The sequence below is a fragment of the Canis lupus genome, chromosome 14 (assembly GCF_003254725.2).
Source record: "Canis lupus dingo isolate Sandy chromosome 14, ASM325472v2, whole genome shotgun sequence".
Lineage (NCBI taxonomy): Eukaryota > Metazoa > Chordata > Mammalia > Carnivora > Canidae > Canis > Canis lupus.
In genome coordinates, this window is record NC_064256.1 from 5,962,592 (window position 1) to 5,971,070 (window position 8,479).

Consider the following 8,479-nt stretch of genomic DNA (forward strand, 5'->3'; position numbering starts at 1 on the left):
CTGGGTGGCTCAGTTGGTCAAGCATCTGCCTTTGGCTCAGGTCATGATACCAAAGTCCTGGGATAGAGCCCCACATCAGGTTCCCTGCTCTGTGTGGAGCCTACTTCTCCCTCTCCCTCTGCTTGCTGCTCCCCCTGCTTGTGCACTCTTTCACATGCTCTCTCTCTGTCAAATAAATAAATAAAATCTTCTTAAAAATAAATATTTTATTTGAGACAGAAAGAGGGAGGGAGTGAGAGAGTACAAGTAGGGGTAGGGGGCAGAGGGAGAGGGAGAAGCAGACTCTCTGCTAAACAGGGAGCTTAATGAGGGGCTCAATGCCAGGACCCCAAGATCATGACCTGAGCGGAAGACAGACACTCAACCAACAGAGCCACCCAGGCACCCCACCCCTTTTCTTTTTTTAGGTACTGAAATGATACAAGCATGCGCACCAAAATCTACCAACACTACTTGCAACTTAAAATGAGTACATGACATTAAAAAAAAAAAAAAATCTTCTAGTTTGAATGGATATCATGGCAGCTAAGTTATTCAATCAGACGCATGTAGACACTTTCCAAAAAGTATCTTTGTCCTGATATTGCCAGCTGAAATGTGTGGTGGACAGAACTTCCTGACCAGAAAACTGAAGAATTTTAGAAGAGTTGGCCTGGTACAGATTTTTTTTTTTTAATTTTTTTTTCTTTATTTATTTATGATAGTCACACAGAGAGAGAGAGAGAGGCAGAGACACAGGCAGAGGGAGAAGCAGGCTCCATGCACCGGGAGCCCGACGTGGGATTCGATCCCGGGTCTCCAGGATCGGCCCCGGGCCAAAGGCAGGCGCCAAACCGCTGCGCCACCCAGGGATCCCCCTGGTACAGATTTTAACAGAAACCAGACTGTCTTCAGATTTACAAATACATTATTTAGAACTTACTTAAAAGGGCCGGGACACCTGGGTGGCTCAGTCTGTTGAGATTCTACCTTCAGCTCTGGTCATGATCTCAGGGTCCTGGGATCAAGCCCCACGGTGGGCTCCCCGCTCAGTGCGGAGTGTGCGTCTACCTTTCCCCCCTGCTTTCCCCCCTGCTCGTGTTCTCTGTCTCTCAAATAAATAAAATCTTTTAAAAAAATTTAAAAGGCTGCAGAATGCCTTCCTTTAGTGAAAAGATTCCAAAAATTGTTTCATACAGAATCCCATTTTTTTCTGAATACTGACATCAGCAATGCAACACTAGTGTACTTTTAGAGGGAAAAACTCTATGTAAGTGTTTCCAGATATCAGAGCTACTTGACAGAGATTTGACTGTTAGACACCAGCAAAGTGCCTCCATTCAGATCATGCCAATTCAAATCCAACCTTGAACCTGGCTCTATGTATTTCATAAATCTGCCTTGCCTGGATATAAATAGAATAGCCAGCAGCAGCAGTAAAATATCCAAGTCATTATTCCTCTATTTGTTCCATTTAGAGTGAAAAATATACATATTTTTTTCCTGCAGGCACGTGTTTATAAGTTTCTGTTCAGCAGGGGAAGCTCACACTGAGTTTATTTCAAGCATGCAGGCAGATGCTTTTATATGTATGTAAAGGGAACTGGCTAATAATCACATCAAGGAGGGGAATTTAGGTGGATATGTCCAGACAGAAGTGAGCATAGTGGCTGCATTGAAAGCTCTTACTAGAAAAGGAGAAAATCTCATCTCATCAAGCTGTTGGGGAGGGGCTTTGGAAAAGTACTGCTCCCAGTACAAAAGTGCCTTTAGTTACCTGCCTTGGAGTCACTGAAGGTGCATTAGTGCCAAGGTTGCTCCTGTACCCGCCTCCCCTGTGGGACACTATTACGCTTCAACTTCAGGACTTCCTTTCCACCTGCCAGTGATCATATGAGTGGTTTAGGAGGGGATGACAATTTAAAGTGATGTCTTTTAAGTAACGGGCAGGCAGTCCAATTGGACTATCACTAGGAGCACATCCTAATCTCTATAGGCCAGGCCATGGGGTAGCAACAAAATGCATTTTCCAAGATGGCAGTGGTCTGAGTCAGGTGACCTTCTTCGTCTTCGTCTCCTCTGGCTGGGAGCTGACTTTGAATGGGAAGATTCTTGAAGGGTTTATGATTTAGTTAATATGCCTGAGTTTTTTCTTTGCTTCAGTTTTCTTTCTTAAGTTTCCTGGTATATTCAACCTTAACTATCATGTGGGGTTAAACCCAGTGATATCAGAATGTTAGATTCTTTCCTCAATAAAATGAAGCCTCAGAATTTCTGAATACCTGGCTTCGACATGGTTCTGTCTGGTGTTGTGACGGCACAGACACTTTGTCTTTGAAATGCTATATCTTCTCTTAGTTCCTCCTGCACTTTGAGGCTGAGCAGCAAGTACAGGAGTTGTTAAACACAAAAATTGTTTACTTGATTATTGCCTGAGCCATTCTCTCTGACAGACCATGGAAACAAGTTCCAATTAGGAACTGAATCATTTCAATATGTCTTTGTAACTGTAAATGAATTAGCTCTTTTTACAAGAATTTGCATCTATATATCCAGAGACTACATACTGTTACTGTTTTGGAAAGTGGAATAAAATGCTTTAGAAAGTTTCAAAAAGAACCCAAGACTTTCCCACAATCCTCCTCCCAGGATTTCTTGCAACCTGCACACAAGAGAAGGCATGAGAATTAAAAGTATGGAGAAAGGTGCTTAATATTTAGGGCAAATCAATGTGTTTTGGTTGATCTGTAATCTTTTCTTTTCTCATAAACAGCAAATCTTAAAAAACAAAAACAAAAACAGCAAACAGCATCAGCATAAACGGTAAATGGAGAAGGATAATCTGGGGACCAAAGACAACCATGTGTTACACCATCCAGATATTTACTACAGTGGTTCTCCAATGTGTCTGGACCAGCAGCAGCAGCAACATTGCTTGGGAACATATTAGAAATGCAAATTCTCAGGGGGCAGGGTGCACCTGGCTGGTTCTTTCCATCAGTCCGTAGAGCACGTGCCTCTTAATCTTGGGGTCATGAGTTCAAGCCCCACATTGGGTGTGGAGATTATTTTTTAAAAATGCAAATTCTTGGGTCCCACCTTAGACCCCTCTAGTGTCTTTTCTATTTCCATCAAATGATTTAGCTCTCATAAGTCACAGGCTGTGCGTCCTAGAAGCTTAACTCAATTCTGACACCATCTGATGTGATGTGTTGGGGTTCAGGAGCAAACAATCCAGAAAGAATTCCTGAGGCATCTTTGGTGCAGAAAGGTGGTTTTATTAAGGCTCGAGGAAAGGACCCGTGGACAGGCAGCCGCAGTACTGTTGTCAAGAGTGACCGCTTATATACTTTCAGGTTGGGAGGAGGTTAGGGAGAGTGTAAGTCTCTAAGGAATTTGGAAGCAAGATTTCCAGGACCTCGAGGGGCTAGCTGCTGTTAGGATAAGGTCACTTACTGCTGTCTAGTAACCCTTAGTCATGAGACCCTTCAGATGTATATCAGTGGGCCATATGTTTGGAGGATGATTGCTAACATATTTCCTGGGGGGGTAGAGATAAAGGATGTTTCCAAAGGGATTTTTATATGTTACAGACGACTTACAGGATCCTAGTGGTCGGGCTAATGTCAAGCTAGTTTTGCCTGTAGCAAAGTATTAACATTGAGGCAGTTGAATTCTTGGAGGAAGGCCACTCTCCCTGTCCCAAGTACTTGTCAGTTGTAAGAAAGTTTAATTTTTTTCTGTGTTTCTTTTGCAAAGGTTCTCCCTACTACATCTACCTAGAGATAGTGTCAGATTCCACAGCGTAAGGGCTCCATCCTGTTGTGCCCAAGATTGCGAATCCGAGAAACCACCGAGGAACTGGCACCAATGCAAGCGCACGAGGGTTTATTAGCAAGCTCGAGCTTGGGTCCAAGTATACCTGACACAGCGGAGCAGGGACTTGGACCCCAAAGTGGGTTACAGCTGGGTTTTTTATAGGCTGGTCTAGGGGATTTTCAGAAGGGGTGGAGGAATTTCTCAAGTTCTGTTTATATTCTGATATGGGGCTTTCAAAGGCATTGAGCTCTGTTCTCATTCTAATATGGGACTTTCTACCATGGGCGTGGGCTCTGTTGTCTTTCTGATACGGGATTCCCTGCCAAGGACATTGAGGACATTCTGCAGTTTTTCCCCCGTAAAGTTCAGCTCTTATTCACAGGGGCCTAAGATGGCTGTACTTGTGCTAATACTAAACTTTAGGTGGGATGGCCTTCATTTTTCTCGGCCTCCACACATCCCACCAGACTGCCCTGATCTGGGACACCAATCACCAGGCCAAGCTGTCACCTGTGCTTCTGACCGACAAGCTATAAATCAGGATTTCCACAACCCCCTCCTAGGGTTTGTGAATTTGCTAGAATGGCTCACAAAGCTCAGGGAAACATTTACTTACTTTAACCAACTTATTACCTAGAATATTATAAAGGACACAAGATGACAAGCCAGATGAAAGAGGTATATAGGGTGAATTCTGGAAGCATCCCGAGCACACAGCTTCTGTCCCCCTGGAATACCGGGGTGTGCCACACAAGCACTCCTAGCTTGGGGATGGGGTCGCCAATTCGGAAACTCATCAAATCTTGTTCTAGAGTGTTTGTAAAGAATATTCTCCAGTTCCCCCCACCTCTCAGAGGTTGGTGGGTGGGGCTGAAAGGTCCAAACTTCAAATGCCAGGTTATCTTGATGACCAGCTCTGTCCTGAGGCTATGGAGGGGCCCCACATTGTTTCATTAGCATAAACTCGGGTGTGTTCTGGAGGGGCTCCTTATAAATAACAAAAGACACTCCTATCACTCAAGTTTTTCTGAAAATTTTAGGAGCTCTGTGCTGGGAACCAAGGGACAATGACCAAGTGTATTTATTTTACCACATATGGACTCTGAAGTGCTGGGGACAGGCCCAGCAGTCCCTGTCCTTAACAAGTTCTCTAGATAACTATGATGCACACGGAAGTTTGGGTACCACTGCTTTAGGATATCTTTTTTTCCACTTCCGGGGCCTGGGCTCCTACATTTGCCCCATCTCAGAGCAGGATGAAAGTTGCCTTCACTAAGAAAATCATGTCAAATAGGAAATAACAGAATAAAGAATTGAAGGCCATTGCCTTGGCTGCAGAGTTGGCTAATGCCTTTTATTTTTAGATCTCATCAGTTATGCTTTCTTTCCTTTTAATTCTGATAGATTGGAATTAGGGTTCGTTGTACCAAAAGGGGCTAATATTCACCCAGAAATACACTAAAACAACACACAAGCCAGCGTCTGGTTTGATTGGCTAATGCCCATGCTGTTCAAGGCTCTAGATCAATCTCCCCATGGTGGGCAGGACAGAGAACGAAAGCCCTAATTGCTCGTAGAAAATACAACTGAAAAATCCAACGTGAATGTATCAGGGCAGGATCTCAGCAGAGAGAACTCACTCCAGCTGGTTCAGATGAAGAGATTTTACTTAATGAGGGCAGGATTTTAGAGGTGTGGGCAGAGTTTGGAGAATAAAACATGCAAGGGCCGGGGACCCCGAGACTAGCAGCAATGGAGACACTAAAACCCCTTAAATGGAAGAGACAAAGGGAGAAAATGGTGTCACTGGGGAGCAAGTACTGCCCAGTGGGAATTCTTTTGGTTTTCTTCTAATGTTTTTATTTAAGTAATTGCTATACCAAACCTGGCACTTGAACTCTCAATCCCAAGATCAAGAGTTGCATGCTCTTCTGATCAAGCCAGCCAGGCTTCCTGGAACTGCTTTCCTAGAAGGATCCAGTTATTGCCCAAGATGGGACTTGAAAGCCAGGAAGGAAGGGGGAAGAATATCCTGACTTATCTCTCCTGCCCTCTAATTTCTAGCCTACCATTTGCCAAACTCAACTAGAAGCCAAAGGCAAGGAGCTGAGTGATAAACTCCACGTGGATCTAACTCTGAGGTTGGGGCAGAGCCGAGAAGGATGAGGATAAATGGGTGGAGGGAGGTAGCAGGGATAATGAGAAAAACAGAAATTGCAACTCCGCAGCTTTCACTCTCCTTTAACTATTTTTATGGGAATTGGTCTTTTTTCAAGAAAAATTCATATTTTTCTTTTACGAGAAGTAGCTGTAATGTTGGAACTCTAATTTTTATAGGGTCTTCACATAAATATTTGTCTCAATGTTGTATTAACTCTAAAGATATCAGCGACTGTGACTAAATTAATAACCAGAATTATCAGAGATTTTTAGAACTTTTGATCCAGAAATGTCATTTGGCACAATTTTTGTAGGTAAATAGCTTTAAAACATTGTTTATATTCCACAAGAACAACTCAAAAGACATTAGCATATTTTAATTAACACATTTTAGTAGTAAAATTATATTTAAATTACATTTTGTTATCCTCCTAGTAGCTTTACAAGTAATTTTCAGACATATTTGAAAGTCTGCCCGGAGGGTTTTATTTAATATAAAACAACCAAATAATTTTGCAATATTTATAGAAAGTTTTGTGTAAACATCCAAATTTCTAAAGCACATCAAGCTCCAGTTTTGGATTCTATAATGAATGCATAATCAGTGGAGGAGGCACACAGAGTCACCTTATTATAGTTGTCTCTGCTTTATGGATAAAGATCAATCAGATTCCTAAGTGTAGGGCAGACCCAGGGTCCCACTGCGGGCGATAGATACTGACCTATGAGAGCCAGTTCTGTGCCTTCCTCTCAACTCCCTGGGCAGTGACCTCACATTGATAGTTTGAAATCTGCTGTGATAGGAGCGTTCACACATAGATGGACAAAAGGTGGGGGCGCCTGGGTGGCTCAGTTGGCTGAGCATCCGACTCTTGACTTCAGCTCAGGCCATGATCTCAGGGTCCTGGGATCCAGCCCTGTGGGGGGTTCCTCGTGGGGCTCCACGGTGGGCAGGGAGTCTGCTCAAGGATTCTCTCTCCCTCCCCCTTTACCCCTCCCTCTCCTTGCACTTTCTCTCCCCCTCTCTCTCTAAAATAAATAAATGAATCTTAAAAAAAAGAAAAGAAAAGAAAGAAATGGGTAAAAGATACAAATAAGGGCTTTCTTTTTCTTACTTTTTCTCTCTTGCTCTCTTGCTCTTTCATTCTTCCTTTCATTTTTCTCTATTTATTTATTTGGGAAAACATAGAGGCCCACCAGGTATTTAGCTTTTCGCTTGGACCTGGTTGTACTTATAATGTATTTTTGACTAAGATTTGCTGAGGATGGTTGTGTCCCTGCCCATATGATTCCCAGGGTTTAACTATTTCAAATTTACTCTGTGTTCGGAGCTAATAATACTGGAAGTGTTCACCTTGTAAATCCAGTTGATACCTGCATTGGGTGAGGGGAGGTGTCTCCCATCAGTGGCGTTCTCCTCTGGGCCTTTAAACTGTCAATCTCAGGGAGAGGAGGCCTCTTTGCTTCACCTCTGTGCCCAGGAGTGAGCTGAGCCAACTCCCAGCCACTACAGTACCTCCTACCCCACCAGCCTCTGCTCTGCCAGCCTCCCTCCTGCTTCTTCTAGGGTCCCTTGCAGCTTGCCTAGGCTCCTCCAGGGTCCTGCTGCCTGAGATCCTGATTTTGACTAATTTTAATAATATGTACTTTTTTGGGGGGACGAATATCATCCCTTTACCTTCTCCTTACACATTCCTTTTACTAAACGAAGGGGGAGCAGAACCCAACTCACTCCTCCCCCACTTTTTCAGTACAGAAGCTACATAAGCTGAGGCAACCAGCCAAGATCCCCAATTAACCTAAACTATAATTTTTCTTCTAATACTTGAAACCTTGGCAAGTTCTGGGCATAAAGCCAGATGCCTTCTATCCTAGGCTACAAAGGCCATCATTACCTAAATAAAATTTTGCCCAAAATAGAAAAGTCAGCTCTTTGTTAGTGACATTTGCTTTATGCCATTATAATTTACTATCCCTGGGCACCCTGATAATGATGAACTTCCTATTCAACACTTTCTTATTCATATTTAAGAATTGTACTGTTTTACCAGATAATAGGCAAATAGAAGTTTAAAAAATAAATTACTTTACACTTGACCAATAGAAGGTCTAAGTCCATGTAAATACGAGCAACTACCACCTTCTTGGCAGGTAAGTTTCCCCATTTGCAAAATGGGAACCACAGTGGTACCCACCTAGCTAGGCTCAAACAAGATGCCAAATAAAACTTGCACAAAGCAAGCATCCAAACGTATTAATCAGTATTGTTAGTGTGGATCCATCCATATGTTCCCTTTCATCTAAACTTACTTTGAGCACATATGATCTTTCTGAGTCCAAACTAACCTCAATTATTAATCAGGTTTAAAATTTTTCTACCTTAGAATTGTTTGGGGTTCTTGTCATTTGTTTTACTTTTGTGAAGAGAGATAATATAAAGAGATCATATAATTTATTTAATTTTTAATTTTTTTAAGATTTATTTATTCATTCATGAGAGGCACACAGAAGCAGAGATATA